We start from the raw sequence: 17551 nt of genomic DNA on the forward strand, positions 1-17551 counted from the left end.
CTCCAAACAACTCCACGTGAAACATTACAATGTAGTGCCGTTTTTCGAATTGACATTCCCTTAACTTGGCTCAAATAATACACACAAGCACGTGTGTTATTATCAATCCACCGCCGAGAAACCATTTTCATCCCCTTTCAGCTAAGTCCTGTATCGTGCAGTTGCAATCTCTCCCTAAATACATCTGCAACTACACAGAAAACATGTTCCAGAACATATTCGGCAACAATTAGACACATCGTCCTCATCCAAAGCATAGGAGCACTCACCCAAATGACGCGTGGACAAACGTGGCACATCCATATCATTACACCCAAACCGCAACGAGATCTCTTTAGAACTTTCTACAGTTCTGTAATCAACACAATCCCGGTCAAAAAGATCGTGACACCAAAGCATGTTTGAACCCCCCTCCCCCGTGACAATGTTGATGGCGTAAAAACTGTCGGGTTCCTGGAAAAACGCCGTTCTCTTTGCAACATTGAATAGGGGGAAGGGGTAATCTCCTACGCAGCGTGAAGTGTCCCCTTTATTTTTGTCTGAGATTGTGTGTAGCTGCGTGTCACGCGAGCTGTAGTTAGTAATTGAATGAAAAGGTCATGGGAGCTATTTATGTGAAATGTCTGTAGAAGTGGGGAGTATGCATATTATGGAAATGATTGAATTTTGCTAGATATATTTAACGAGTATGAAGAGGCCAGTAGTTCAAATAAATGAACAACTTGAGGGAAATAATTTCTCGTCAAGGAGGTCTCACTTTTAATTAGGTTAAGAGAGTTTATTTACAGTTGTCAATTCTTGTAAATGTTGTTGTTAATTGTGTGCGAATTGGAGACTTCCTAACTCGTTCTTAGACGAACACTAAAAGATCATTTCTGTTCAGACAGTTGAAAATGTAACGGTGTTGTGATACTTCTTGTGTCGAAATGGGTACATTTTGGGCACTGAGATATAATCTATGGAGGGCAGCGGTGTTCTTGGTGGAAGGCAATTGAGAAGTGTGTACCTCGTGACGTTTCGCGGAATTTATACTCGGGCCTTCTTTAAACAGGGCAGATTTTAGTAAACAGTGAGGGCACTATGAAATGAAGTTTGCTTCCGAAACTCGCAACTACGGTAAACAAGTGCCAAGTAGACGAACGATTAACAACATACAGGAAGAAAGGAACGATTAACCATTTGATAGACGAACGATTAACCATTTCATAGCGCCAGTACTGAAGAGCAGGAGGTTTAGAGTGATCGGTTTACTTGTGATGCTATTTTACATGATAGGTAAAATCGTTTATTCAGTTGAAAACTGTACAACCCTGAAAACTCTTCATGTTGCAAACAGCCAAAGTGGTTAACCGTCATTATAAATAATCCGCACTTCATAGCTGATTAATTATGCTAAAGCACGGTTAACCAATTGCAAGACTCACCATTTCACTGAAACGGGAGAAATACGCACAAAAGTGCAGTGAACTGAAACTTTGTGTTGACAATTTTTGTTTAATGGCATAAACGACAGTACAACACTTCGGCTTGTCGGGAAATTACGAATGCAAATGGTTAATCGTAGGTGGTTAACCGTATTCGGATTTATGATAAGTCGCCTGTTTGGTCCCACTGTTACGGCGCGTACACTAAAGAACACAGGACAAAAAATATGGATGTTTGAGTTGCTTATGATTATAAACGTTGTTGTAAACAGACTATGGCTTTGTAACAAAACACATATTGTAGCTTAGCGGGTGAATTTCCATTGATATGACTAGTACAAATTACAGTACAGAGAACTCTGTTCAGTCACCATAGTTTATCCCAATGTACTCTGTTATATGCCCTGATATTGCAGTGATACGGCTTCTCTCTCTAGAAACTTTGAAATAATCAAAAGATAGTTCTTGGTTCTACAGAAATCGTTTGTTAATATCGTATACGACGGCCACGACTCGTAATGACAGCATCTAATCGCTTGCCATCTTCATCGCGCAATTTGGCCAAGCATCTCAGAAGTAAACGCCCCTGTCTACCTGTCAGTTTTCTCGGACGTCCGCGTTGTAAAGTTGAAGTCTTGCTTTTACAGCGGTTCAGGATTCTTTCTCGCGCTGTCGCTGGATTATTCTCCAAACAACTCCACGTGAAACATTACAATGTAGTGCCGTTTTTCGAATTGACATTCCCTTAACTTGGCTCAAATAATACACACAAGCACGTGTGTTATTATCAATCCACCGCCGAGAAACCATTTTCATCCCCTTTCAGCTAAGTCCTGTATCGTGCAGTTGCAATCTCTCCCTAAATACATCTGCAACTACACAGAAAACATGTTCCAGAACATATTCGGCAACAATTAGACACATCGTCCTCATCCAAAGCATAGGAGCACTCACCCAAATGACGCGTGGACAAACGTGGCACATCCATATCATTACACCCAAACCGCAACGAGATCTCTTTAGAACTTTCTACAGTTCTGTAATCAACACAATCCCGGTCAAAAAGATCGTGACACCAAAGCATGTTTGAACCCCCCTCCCCCGTGACAATGTTGATGGCGTAAAAACTGTCGGGTTCCTGGAAAAACGCCGTTCTCTTTGCAACATTGAATAGGGGGAAGGGGTAATCTCCTACGCAGCGTGAAGTGTCCCCTTTATTTTTGTCTGAGATTGTGTGTAGCTGCGTGTCACGCGAGCTGTAGTTAGTAATTGAATGAAAAGGTCATGGGAGCTATTTATGTGAAATGTCTGTAGAAGTGGGGAGTATGCATATTATGGAAATGATTGAATTTTGCTAGATATATTTAACGAGTATGAAGAGGCCAGTAGTTCAAATAAATGAACAACTTGAGGGAAATAATTTCTCGTCAAGGAGGTCTCACTTTTAATTAGGTTAAGAGAGTTTATTTACAGTTGTCAATTCTTGTAAATGTTGTTGTTAATTGTGTGCGAATTGGAGACTTCCTAACTCGTTCTTAGACGAACACTAAAAGATCATTTCTGTTCAGACAGTTGAAAATGTAACGGTGTTGTGATACTTCTTGTGTCGAAATGGGTACATTTTGGGCACTGAGATATAATCTATGGAGGGCAGCGGTGTTCTTGGTGGAAGGCAATTGAGAAGTGTGTACCTCGTGACGTTTCGCGGAATTTATACTCGGGCCTTCTTTAAACAGGGCAGATTTTAGTAAACAGTGAGGGCACTATGAAATGAAGTTTGCTTCCGAAACTCGCAACTACGGTAAACAAGTGCCAAGTAGACGAACGATTAACAACATACAGGAAGAAAGGAACGATTAACCATTTGATAGACGAACGATTAACCATTTCATAGCGCCAGTACTGAAGAGCAGGAGGTTTAGAGTGATCGGTTTACTTGTGATGCTATTTTACATGATAGGTAAAATCGTTTATTCAGTTGAAAACTGTACAACCCTGAAAACTCTTCATGTTGCAAACAGCCAAAGTGGTTAACCGTCATTATAAATAATCCGCACTTCATAGCTGATTAATTATGCTAAAGCACGGTTAACCAATTGCAAGACTCACCATTTCACTGAAACGGGAGAAATACGCACAAAAGTGCAGTGAACTGAAACTTTGTGTTGACAATTTTGTTTAATGGCATAAACGACAGTACAACACTTCGGCTTGTCGGGAAATTACGAATGCAAATGGTTAATCGTAGGTGGTTAACCGTATTCGGATTTATGATAAGTCGCCTGTTTGGTCCCACTGTTACGGCGCGTACACTAAAGAACACAGGACAAAAAATATGGATGTTTGAGTTGCTTATGATTATAAACGTTGTTGTAAACAGACTATGGCTTTGTAACAAAACACATATTGTAGCTTAGCGGGTGAATTTCCATTGATATGACTAGTACAAATTACAGTACAGAGAACTCTGTTCAGTCACCATAGTTTATCCCAATGTACTCTGTTATATGCCCTGATATTGCAGTGATACGGCTTCTCTCTCTAGAAACTTTGAAATAATCAAAAGATAGTTCTTGGTTCTACAGAAATCGTTTGTTAATATCGTATACGACGGCCACGACTCGTAATGACAGCATCTAATCGCTTGCCATCTTCATCGCGCAATTTGGCCAAGCATCTCAGAAGTAAACGCCCCTGTCTACCTGTCAGTTTTCTCGGACGTCCGCGTTGTAAAGTTGAAGTCTTGCTTTTACAGCGGTTCAGGATTCTTTCTCGCGCTGTCGCTGGATTATTCTCCAAACAACTCCACGTGAAACATTACAATGTAGTGCCGTTTTTCGAATTGACATTCCCTTAACTTGGCTCAAATAATACACACAAGCACGTGTGTTATTATCAATCCACCGCCGAGAAACCATTTTCATCCCCTTTCAGCTAAGTCCTGTATCGTGCAGTTGCAATCTCTCCCTAAATACATCTGCAACTACACAGAAAACATGTTCCAGAACATATTCGGCAACAATTAGACACATCGTCCTCATCCAAAGCATAGGAGCACTCACCCAAATGACGCGTGGACAAACGTGGCACATCCATATCATTACACCCAAACCGCAACGAGATCTCTTTAGAACTTTCTACAGTTCTGTAATCAACACAATCCCGGTCAAAAAGATCGTGACACCAAAGCATGTTTGAACCCCCCTCCCCCGTGACAATGTTGATGGCGTAAAAACTGTCGGGTTCCTGGAAAAACGCCGTTCTCTTTGCAACATTGAATAGGGGGAAGGGGTAATCTCCTACGCAGCGTGAAGTGTCCCCTTTATTTTTGTCTGAGATTGTGTGTAGCTGCGTGTCACGCGAGCTGTAGTTAGTAATTGAATGAAAAGGTCATGGGAGCTATTTATGTGAAATGTCTGTAGAAGTGGGGAGTATGCATATTATGGAAATGATTGAATTTTGCTAGATATATTTAACGAGTATGAAGAGGCCAGTAGTTCAAATAAATGAACAACTTGAGGGAAATAATTTCTCGTCAAGGAGGTCTCACTTTTAATTAGGTTAAGAGAGTTTATTTACAGTTGTCAATTCTTGTAAATGTTGTTGTTAATTGTGTGCGAATTGGAGACTTCCTAACTCGTTCTTAGACGAACACTAAAAGATCATTTCTGTTCAGACAGTTGAAAATGTAACGGTGTTGTGATACTTCTTGTGTCGAAATGGGTACATTTTGGGCACTGAGATATAATCTATGGAGGGCAGCGGTGTTCTTGGTGGAAGGCAATTGAGAAGTGTGTACCTCGTGACGTTTCGCGGAATTTATACTCGGGCCTTCTTTAAACAGGGCAGATTTTAGTAAACAGTGAGGGCACTATGAAATGAAGTTTGCTTCCGAAACTCGCAACTACGGTAAACAAGTGCCAAGTAGACGAACGATTAACAACATACAGGAAGAAAGGAACGATTAACCATTTGATAGACGAACGATTAACCATTTCATAGCGCCAGTACTGAAGAGCAGGAGGTTTAGAGTGATCGGTTTACTTGTGATGCTATTTTACATGATAGGTAAAATCGTTTATTCAGTTGAAAACTGTACAACCCTGAAAACTCTTCATGTTGCAAACAGCCAAAGTGGTTAACCGTCATTATAAATAATCCGCACTTCATAGCTGATTAATTATGCTAAAGCACGGTTAACCAATTGCAAGACTCACCATTTCACTGAAACGGGAGAAATACGCACAAAAGTGCAGTGAACTGAAACTTTGTGTTGACAATTTTTGTTTAATGGCATAAACGACAGTACAACACTTCGGCTTGTCGGGAAATTACGAATGCAAATGGTTAATCGTAGGTGGTTAACCGTATTCGGATTTATGATAAGTCGCCTGTTTGGTCCCACTGTTACGGCGCGTACACTAAAGAACACAGGACAAAAAATATGGATGTTTGAGTTGCTTATGATTATAAACGTTGTTGTAAACAGACTATGGCTTTGTAACAAAACACATATTGTAGCTTAGCGGGTGAATTTCCATTGATATGACTAGTACAAATTACAGTACAGAGAACTCTGTTCAGTCACCATAGTTTATCCCAATGTACTCTGTTATATGCCCTGATATTGCAGTGATACGGCTTCTCTCTCTAGAAACTTTGAAATAATCAAAAGATAGTTCTTGGTTCTACAGAAATCGTTTGTTAATATCGTATACGACGGCCACGACTCGTAATGACAGCATCTAATCGCTTGCCATCTTCATCGCGCAATTTGGCCAAGCATCTCAGAAGTAAACGCCCCTGTCTACCTGTCAGTTTTCTCGGACGTCCGCGTTGTAAAGTTGAAGTCTTGCTTTTACAGCGGTTCAGGATTCTTTCTCGCGCTGTCGCTGGATTATTCTCCAAACAACTCCACGTGAAACATTACAATGTAGTGCCGTTTTTCGAATTGACATTCCCTTAACTTGGCTCAAATAATACACACAAGCACGTGTGTTATTATCAATCCACCGCCGAGAAACCATTTTCATCCCCTTTCAGCTAAGTCCTGTATCGTGCAGTTGCAATCTCTCCCTAAATACATCTGCAACTACACAGAAAACATGTTCCAGAACATATTCGGCAACAATTAGACACATCGTCCTCATCCAAAGCATAGGAGCACTCACCCAAATGACGCGTGGACAAACGTGGCACATCCATATCATTACACCCAAACCGCAACGAGATCTCTTTAGAACTTTCTACAGTTCTGTAATCAACACAATCCCGGTCAAAAAGATCGTGACACCAAAGCATGTTTGAACCCCCCTCCCCCGTGACAATGTTGATGGCGTAAAAACTGTCGGGTTCCTGGAAAAACGCCGTTCTCTTTGCAACATTGAATAGGGGGAAGGGGTAATCTCCTACGCAGCGTGAAGTGTCCCCTTTATTTTTGTCTGAGATTGTGTGTAGCTGCGTGTCACGCGAGCTGTAGTTAGTAATTGAATGAAAAGGTCATGGGAGCTATTTATGTGAAATGTCTGTAGAAGTGGGGAGTATGCATATTATGGAAATGATTGAATTTTGCTAGATATATTTAACGAGTATGAAGAGGCCAGTAGTTCAAATAAATGAACAACTTGAGGGAAATAATTTCTCGTCAAGGAGGTCTCACTTTTAATTAGGTTAAGAGAGTTTATTTACAGTTGTCAATTCTTGTAAATGTTGTTGTTAATTGTGTGCGAATTGGAGACTTCCTAACTCGTTCTTAGACGAACACTAAAAGATCATTTCTGTTCAGACAGTTGAAAATGTAACGGTGTTGTGATACTTCTTGTGTCGAAATGGGTACATTTTGGGCACTGAGATATAATCTATGGAGGGCAGCGGTGTTCTTGGTGGAAGGCAATTGAGAAGTGTGTACCTCGTGACGTTTCGCGGAATTTATACTCGGGCCTTCTTTAAACAGGGCAGATTTTAGTAAACAGTGAGGGCACTATGAAATGAAGTTTGCTTCCGAAACTCGCAACTACGGTAAACAAGTGCCAAGTAGACGAACGATTAACAACATACAGGAAGAAAGGAACGATTAACCATTTGATAGACGAACGATTAACCATTTCATAGCGCCAGTACTGAAGAGCAGGAGGTTTAGAGTGATCGGTTTACTTGTGATGCTATTTTACATGATAGGTAAAATCGTTTATTCAGTTGAAAACTGTACAACCCTGAAAACTCTTCATGTTGCAAACAGCCAAAGTGGTTAACCGTCATTATAAATAATCCGCACTTCATAGCTGATTAATTATGCTAAAGCACGGTTAACCAATTGCAAGACTCACCATTTCACTGAAACGGGAGAAATACGCACAAAAGTGCAGTGAACTGAAACTTTGTGTTGACAATTTTTGTTTAATGGCATAAACGACAGTACAACACTTCGGCTTGTCGGGAAATTACGAATGCAAATGGTTAATCGTAGGTGGTTAACCGTATTCGGATTTATGATAAGTCGCCTGTTTGGTCCCACTGTTACGGCGCGTACACTAAAGAACACAGGACAAAAAATATGGATGTTTGAGTTGCTTATGATTATAAACGTTGTTGTAAACAGACTATGGCTTTGTAACAAAACACATATTGTAGCTTAGCGGGTGAATTTCCATTGATATGACTAGTACAAATTACAGTACAGAGAACTCTGTTCAGTCACCATAGTTTATCCCAATGTACTCTGTTATATGCCCTGATATTGCAGTGATACGGCTTCTCTCTCTAGAAACTTTGAAATAATCAAAAGATAGTTCTTGGTTCTACAGAAATCGTTTGTTAATATCGTATACGACGGCCACGACTCGTAATGACAGCATCTAATCGCTTGCCATCTTCATCGCGCAATTTGGCCAAGCATCTCAGAAGTAAACGCCCCTGTCTACCTGTCAGTTTTCTCGGACGTCCGCGTTGTAAAGTTGAAGTCTTGCTTTTACAGCGGTTCAGGATTCTTTCTCGCGCTGTCGCTGGATTATTCTCCAAACAACTCCACGTGAAACATTACAATGTAGTGCCGTTTTTCGAATTGACATTCCCTTAACTTGGCTCAAATAATACACACAAGCACGTGTGTTATTATCAATCCACCGCCGAGAAACCATTTTCATCCCCTTTCAGCTAAGTCCTGTATCGTGCAGTTGCAATCTCTCCCTAAATACATCTGCAACTACACAGAAAACATGTTCCAGAACATATTCGGCAACAATTAGACACATCGTCCTCATCCAAAGCATAGGAGCACTCACCCAAATGACGCGTGGACAAACGTGGCACATCCATATCATTACACCCAAACCGCAACGAGATCTCTTTAGAACTTTCTACAGTTCTGTAATCAACACAATCCCGGTCAAAAAGATCGTGACACCAAAGCATGTTTGAACCCCCCTCCCCCGTGACAATGTTGATGGCGTAAAAACTGTCGGGTTCCTGGAAAAACGCCGTTCTCTTTGCAACATTGAATAGGGGGAAGGGGTAATCTCCTACGCAGCGTGAAGTGTCCCCTTTATTTTTGTCTGAGATTGTGTGTAGCTGCGTGTCACGCGAGCTGTAGTTAGTAATTGAATGAAAAGGTCATGGGAGCTATTTATGTGAAATGTCTGTAGAAGTGGGGAGTATGCATATTATGGAAATGATTGAATTTTGCTAGATATATTTAACGAGTATGAAGAGGCCAGTAGTTCAAATAAATGAACAACTTGAGGGAAATAATTTCTCGTCAAGGAGGTCTCACTTTTAATTAGGTTAAGAGAGTTTATTTACAGTTGTCAATTCTTGTAAATGTTGTTGTTAATTGTGTGCGAATTGGAGACTTCCTAACTCGTTCTTAGACGAACACTAAAAGATCATTTCTGTTCAGACAGTTGAAAATGTAACGGTGTTGTGATACTTCTTGTGTCGAAATGGGTACATTTTGGGCACTGAGATATAATCTATGGAGGGCAGCGGTGTTCTTGGTGGAAGGCAATTGAGAAGTGTGTACCTCGTGACGTTTCGCGGAATTTATACTCGGGCCTTCTTTAAACAGGGCAGATTTTAGTAAACAGTGAGGGCACTATGAAATGAAGTTTGCTTCCGAAACTCGCAACTACGGTAAACAAGTGCCAAGTAGACGAACGATTAACAACATACAGGAAGAAAGGAACGATTAACCATTTGATAGACGAACGATTAACCATTTCATAGCGCCAGTACTGAAGAGCAGGAGGTTTAGAGTGATCGGTTTACTTGTGATGCTATTTTACATGATAGGTAAAATCGTTTATTCAGTTGAAAACTGTACAACCCTGAAAACTCTTCATGTTGCAAACAGCCAAAGTGGTTAACCGTCATTATAAATAATCCGCACTTCATAGCTGATTAATTATGCTAAAGCACGGTTAACCAATTGCAAGACTCACCATTTCACTGAAACGGGAGAAATACGCACAAAAGTGCAGTGAACTGAAACTTTGTGTTGACAATTTTTGTTTAATGGCATAAACGACAGTACAACACTTCGGCTTGTCGGGAAATTACGAATGCAAATGGTTAATCGTAGGTGGTTAACCGTATTCGGATTTATGATAAGTCGCCTGTTTGGTCCCACTGTTACGGCGCGTACACTAAAGAACACAGGACAAAAAATATGGATGTTTGAGTTGCTTATGATTATAAACGTTGTTGTAAACAGACTATGGCTTTGTAACAAAACACATATTGTAGCTTAGCGGGTGAATTTCCATTGATATGACTAGTACAAATTACAGTACAGAGAACTCTGTTCAGTCACCATAGTTTATCCCAATGTACTCTGTTATATGCCCTGATATTGCAGTGATACGGCTTCTCTCTCTAGAAACTTTGAAATAATCAAAAGATAGTTCTTGGTTCTACAGAAATCGTTTGTTAATATCGTATACGACGGCCACGACTCGTAATGACAGCATCTAATCGCTTGCCATCTTCATCGCGCAATTTGGCCAAGCATCTCAGAAGTAAACGCCCCTGTCTACCTGTCAGTTTTCTCGGACGTCCGCGTTGTAAAGTTGAAGTCTTGCTTTTACAGCGGTTCAGGATTCTTTCTCGCGCTGTCGCTGGATTATTCTCCAAACAACTCCACGTGAAACATTACAATGTAGTGCCGTTTTTCGAATTGACATTCCCTTAACTTGGCTCAAATAATACACACAAGCACGTGTGTTATTATCAATCCACCGCCGAGAAACCATTTTCATCCCCTTTCAGCTAAGTCCTGTATCGTGCAGTTGCAATCTCTCCCTAAATACATCTGCAACTACACAGAAAACATGTTCCAGAACATATTCGGCAACAATTAGACACATCGTCCTCATCCAAAGCATAGGAGCACTCACCCAAATGACGCGTGGACAAACGTGGCACATCCATATCATTACACCCAAACCGCAACGAGATCTCTTTAGAACTTTCTACAGTTCTGTAATCAACACAATCCCGGTCAAAAAGATCGTGACACCAAAGCATGTTTGAACCCCCCTCCCCCGTGACAATGTTGATGGCGTAAAAACTGTCGGGTTCCTGGAAAAACGCCGTTCTCTTTGCAACATTGAATAGGGGGAAGGGGTAATCTCCTACGCAGCGTGAAGTGTCCCCTTTATTTTTGTCTGAGATTGTGTGTAGCTGCGTGTCACGCGAGCTGTAGTTAGTAATTGAATGAAAAGGTCATGGGAGCTATTTATGTGAAATGTCTGTAGAAGTGGGGAGTATGCATATTATGGAAATGATTGAATTTTGCTAGATATATTTAACGAGTATGAAGAGGCCAGTAGTTCAAATAAATGAACAACTTGAGGGAAATAATTTCTCGTCAAGGAGGTCTCACTTTTAATTAGGTTAAGAGAGTTTATTTACAGTTGTCAATTCTTGTAAATGTTGTTGTTAATTGTGTGCGAATTGGAGACTTCCTAACTCGTTCTTAGACGAACACTAAAAGATCATTTCTGTTCAGACAGTTGAAAATGTAACGGTGTTGTGATACTTCTTGTGTCGAAATGGGTACATTTTGGGCACTGAGATATAATCTATGGAGGGCAGCGGTGTTCTTGGTGGAAGGCAATTGAGAAGTGTGTACCTCGTGACGTTTCGCGGAATTTATACTCGGGCCTTCTTTAAACAGGGCAGATTTTAGTAAACAGTGAGGGCACTATGAAATGAAGTTTGCTTCCGAAACTCGCAACTACGGTAAACAAGTGCCAAGTAGACGAACGATTAACAACATACAGGAAGAAAGGAACGATTAACCATTTGATAGACGAACGATTAACCATTTCATAGCGCCAGTACTGAAGAGCAGGAGGTTTAGAGTGATCGGTTTACTTGTGATGCTATTTTACATGATAGGTAAAATCGTTTATTCAGTTGAAAACTGTACAACCCTGAAAACTCTTCATGTTGCAAACAGCCAAAGTGGTTAACCGTCATTATAAATAATCCGCACTTCATAGCTGATTAATTATGCTAAAGCACGGTTAACCAATTGCAAGACTCACCATTTCACTGAAACGGGAGAAATACGCACAAAAGTGCAGTGAACTGAAACTTTGTGTTGACAATTTTTGTTTAATGGCATAAACGACAGTACAACACTTCGGCTTGTCGGGAAATTACGAATGCAAATGGTTAATCGTAGGTGGTTAACCGTATTCGGATTTATGATAAGTCGCCTGTTTGGTCCCACTGTTACGGCGCGTACACTAAAGAACACAGGACAAAAAATATGGATGTTTGAGTTGCTTATGATTATAAACGTTGTTGTAAACAGACTATGGCTTTGTAACAAAACACATATTGTAGCTTAGCGGGTGAATTTCCATTGATATGACTAGTACAAATTACAGTACAGAGAACTCTGTTCAGTCACCATAGTTTATCCCAATGTACTCTGTTATATGCCCTGATATTGCAGTGATACGGCTTCTCTCTCTAGAAACTTTGAAATAATCAAAAGATAGTTCTTGGTTCTACAGAAATCGTTTGTTAATATCGTATACGACGGCCACGACTCGTAATGACAGCATCTAATCGCTTGCCATCTTCATCGCGCAATTTGGCCAAGCATCTCAGAAGTAAACGCCCCTGTCTACCTGTCAGTTTTCTCGGACGTCCGCGTTGTAAAGTTGAAGTCTTGCTTTTACAGCGGTTCAGGATTCTTTCTCGCGCTGTCGCTGGATTATTCTCCAAACAACTCCACGTGAAACATTACAATGTAGTGCCGTTTTTCGAATTGACATTCCCTTAACTTGGCTCAAATAATACACACAAGCACGTGTGTTATTATCAATCCACCGCCGAGAAACCATTTTCATCCCCTTTCAGCTAAGTCCTGTATCGTGCAGTTGCAATCTCTCCCTAAATACATCTGCAACTACACAGAAAACATGTTCCAGAACATATTCGGCAACAATTAGACACATCGTCCTCATCCAAAGCATAGGAGCACTCACCCAAATGACGCGTGGACAAACGTGGCACATCCATATCATTACACCCAAACCGCAACGAGATCTCTTTAGAACTTTCTACAGTTCTGTAATCAACACATGTGTGTAGCTGCGTGTCACGCGAGCTGTAGTTAGTAATTGAATGAAAAGGTCATGGGAGCTATTTATGTGAAATGTCTGTAGAAGTGGGGAGTATGCATATTATGGAAATGATTGAATTTTGCTAGATATATTTAACGAGTATGAAGAGGCCAGTAGTTCAAATAAATGAACAACTTGAGGGAAATAATTTCTCGTCAAGGAGGTCTCACTTTTAATTAGGTTAAGAGAGTTTATTTACAGTTGTCAATTCTTGTAAATGTTGTTGTTAATTGTGTGCGAATTGGAGACTTCCTAACTCGTTCTTAGACGAACACTAAAAGATCATTTCTGTTCAGACAGTTGAAAATGTAACGGTGTTGTGATACTTCTTGTGTCGAAATGGGTACATTTTGGGCACTGAGATATAATCTATGGAGGGCAGCGGTGTTCTTGGTGGAAGGCAATTGAGAAGTGTGTACCTCGTGACGTTTCGCGGAATTTATACTCGGGCCTTCTTTAAACAGGGCAGATTTTAGTAAACAGTGAGGGCACTATGAAATGAAGTTTGCTTCCGAAACTCGCAACTACGGTAAACAAGTGCCAAGTAGACGAACGATTAACAACATACAGGAAGAAAGGAACGATTAACCATTTGATAGACGAACGATTAACCATTTCATAGCGCCAGTACTGAAGAGCAGGAGGTTTAGAGTGATCGGTTTACTTGTGATGCTATTTTACATGATAGGTAAAATCGTTTATTCAGTTGAAAACTGTACAACCCTGAAAACTCTTCATGTTGCAAACAGCCAAAGTGGTTAACCGTCATTATAAATAATCCGCACTTCATAGCTGATTAATTATGCTAAAGCACGGTTAACCAATTGCAAGACTCACCATTTCACTGAAACGGGAGAAATACGCACAAAAGTGCAGTGAACTGAAACTTTGTGTTGACAATTTTTGTTTAATGGCATAAACGACAGTACAACACTTCGGCTTGTCGGGAAATTACGAATGCAAATGGTTAATCGTAGGTGGTTAACCGTATTCGGATTTATGATAAGTCGCCTGTTTGGTCCCACTGTTACGGCGCGTACACTAAAGAACACAGGACAAAAAATATGGATGTTTGAGTTGCTTATGATTATAAACGTTGTTGTAAACAGACTATGGCTTTGTAACAAAACACATATTGTAGCTTAGCGGGTGAATTTCCATTGATATGACTAGTACAAATTACAGTACAGAGAACTCTGTTCAGTCACCATAGTTTATCCCAATGTACTCTGTTATATGCCCTGATATTGCAGTGATACGGCTTCTCTCTCTAGAAACTTTGAAATAATCAAAAGATAGTTCTTGGTTCTACAGAAATCGTTTGTTAATATCGTATACGACGGCCACGACTCGTAATGACAGCATCTAATCGCTTGCCATCTTCATCGCGCAATTTGGCCAAGCATCTCAGAAGTAAACGCCCCTGTCTACCTGTCAGTTTTCTCGGACGTCCGCGTTGTAAAGTTGAAGTCTTGCTTTTACAGCGGTTCAGGATTCTTTCTCGCGCTGTCGCTGGATTATTCTCCAAACAACTCCACGTGAAACATTACAATGTAGTGCCGTTTTTCGAATTGACATTCCCTTAACTTGGCTCAAATAATACACACAAGCACGTGTGTTATTATCAATCCACCGCCGAGAAACCATTTTCATCCCCTTTCAGCTAAGTCCTGTATCGTGCAGTTGCAATCTCTCCCTAAATACATCTGCAACTACACAGAAAACATGTTCCAGAACATATTCGGCAACAATTAGACACATCGTCCTCATCCAAAGCATAGGAGCACTCACCCAAATGACGCGTGGACAAACGTGGCACATCCATATCATTACACCCAAACCGCAACGAGATCTCTTTAGAACTTTCTACAGTTCTGTAATCAACACAATCCCGGTCAAAAAGATCGTGACACCAAAGCATGTTTGAACCCCCCTCCCCCGTGACAATGTTGATGGCGTAAAAACTGTCGGGTTCCTGGAAAAACGCCGTTCTCTTTGCAACATTGAATAGGGGGAAGGGGTAATCTCCTACGCAGCGTGAAGTGTCCCCTTTATTTTTGTCTGAGATTGTGTGTAGCTGCGTGTCACGCGAGCTGTAGTTAGTAATTGAATGAAAAGGTCATGGGAGCTATTTATGTGAAATGTCTGTAGAAGTGGGGAGTATGCATATTATGGAAATGATTGAATTTTGCTAGATATATTTAACGAGTATGAAGAGGCCAGTAGTTCAAATAAATGAACAACTTGAGGGAAATAATTTCTCGTCAAGGAGGTCTCACTTTTAATTAGGTTAAGAGAGTTTATTTACAGTTGTCAATTCTTGTAAATGTTGTTGTTAATTGTGTGCGAATTGGAGACTTCCTAACTCGTTCTTAGACGAACACTAAAAGATCATTTCTGTTCAGACAGTTGAAAATGTAACGGTGTTGTGATACTTCTTGTGTCGAAATGGGTACATTTTGGGCACTGAGATATAATCTATGGAGGGCAGCGGTGTTCTTGGTGGAAGGCAATTGAGAAGTGTGTACCTCGTGACGTTTCGCGGAATTTATACTCGGGCCTTCTTTAAACAGGGCAGATTTTAGTAAACAGTGAGGGCACTATGAAATGAAGTTTGCTTCCGAAACTCGCAACTACGGTAAACAAGTGCCAAGTAGACGAACGATTAACAACATACAGGAAGAAAGGAACGATTAACCATTTGATAGACGAACGATTAACCATTTCATAGCGCCAGTACTGAAGAGCAGGAGGTTTAGAGTGATCGGTTTACTTGTGATGCTATTTTACATGATAGGTAAAATCGTTTATTCAGTTGAAAACTGTACAACCCTGAAAACTCTTCATGTTGCAAACAGCCAAAGTGGTTAACCGTCATTATAAATAATCCGCACTTCATAGCTGATTAATTATGCTAAAGCACGGTTAACCAATTGCAAGACTCACCATTTCACTGAAACGGGAGAAATACGCACAAAAGTGCAGTGAACTGAAACTTTGTGTTGACAATTTTTGTTTAATGGCATAAACGACAGTACAACACTTCGGCTTGTCGGGAAATTACGAATGCAAATGGTTAATCGTAGGTGGTTAACCGTATTCGGATTTATGATAAGTCGCCTGTTTGGTCCCACTGTTACGGCGCGTACACTAAAGAACACAGGACAAAAAATATGGATGTTTGAGTTGCTTATGATTATAAACGTTGTTGTAAACAGACTATGGCTTTGTAACAAAACACATATTGTAGCTTAGCGGGTGAATTTCCATTGATATGACTAGTACAAATTACAGTACAGAGAACTCTGTTCAGTCACCATAGTTTATCCCAATGTACTCTGTTATATGCCCTGATATTGCAGTGATACGGCTTCTCTCTCTAGAAACTTTGAAATAATCAAAAGATAGTTCTTGGTTCTACAGAAATCGTTTGTTAATATCGTATACGACGGCCACGACTCGTAATGACAGCATCTAATCGCTTGCCATCTTCATCGCGCAATTTGGCCAAGCATCTCAGAAGTAAACGCCCCTGTCTACCTGTCAGTTTTCTCGGACGTCCGCGTTGTAAAGTTGAAGTCTTGCTTTTACAGCGGTTCAGGATTCTTTCTCGCGCTGTCGCTGGATTATTCTCCAAACAACTCCACGTGAAACATTACAATGTAGTGCCGTTTTTCGAATTGACATTCCCTTAACTTGGCTCAAATAATACACACAAGCACGTGTGTTATTATCAATCCACCGCCGAGAAACCATTTTCATCCCCTTTCAGCTAAGTCCTGTATCGTGCAGTTGCAATCTCTCCCTAAATACATCTGCAACTACACAGAAAACATGTTCCAGAACATATTCGGCAACAATTAGACACATCGTCCTCATCCAAAGCATAGGAGCACTCACCCAAATGACGCGTGGACAAACGTGGCACATCCATATCATTACACCCAAACCGCAACGAGATCTCTTTAGAACTTTCTACAGTTCTGTAATCAACACAATCCCGGTCAAAAAGATCGTGACACCAAAGCATGTTTGAACCCCCCTCCCCCGTGACAATGTTGATGGCGTAAAAACTGTCGGGTTCCTGGAAAAACGCCGTTCTCTTTGCAACATTGAATAGGGGGAAGGGGTAATCTCCTACGCAGCGTGAAGTGTCCCCTTTATTTTTGTCTGAGATTGTGTGTAGCTGCGTGTCACGCGAGCTGTAGTTAGTAATTGAATGAAAAGGTCATGGGAGCTATTTATGTGAAATGTCTGTAGAAGTGGGGAGTATGCATATTATGGAAATGATTGAATTTTGCTAGATATATTTAACGAGTATGAAGAGGCCAGTAGTTCAAATAAATGAACAACTTGAGGGAAATAATTTCTCGTCAAGGAGGTCTCACTTTTAATTAGGTTAAGAGAGTTTATTTACAGTTGTCAATTCTTGTAAATGTTGTTGTTAATTGTGTGCGAATTGGAGACTTCCTAACTCGTTCTTAGACGAAC

This window comes from Montipora foliosa, chromosome 13, assembly GCF_036669935.1.
Source record: "Montipora foliosa isolate CH-2021 chromosome 13, ASM3666993v2, whole genome shotgun sequence".
Lineage (NCBI taxonomy): Eukaryota > Metazoa > Cnidaria > Anthozoa > Scleractinia > Acroporidae > Montipora > Montipora foliosa.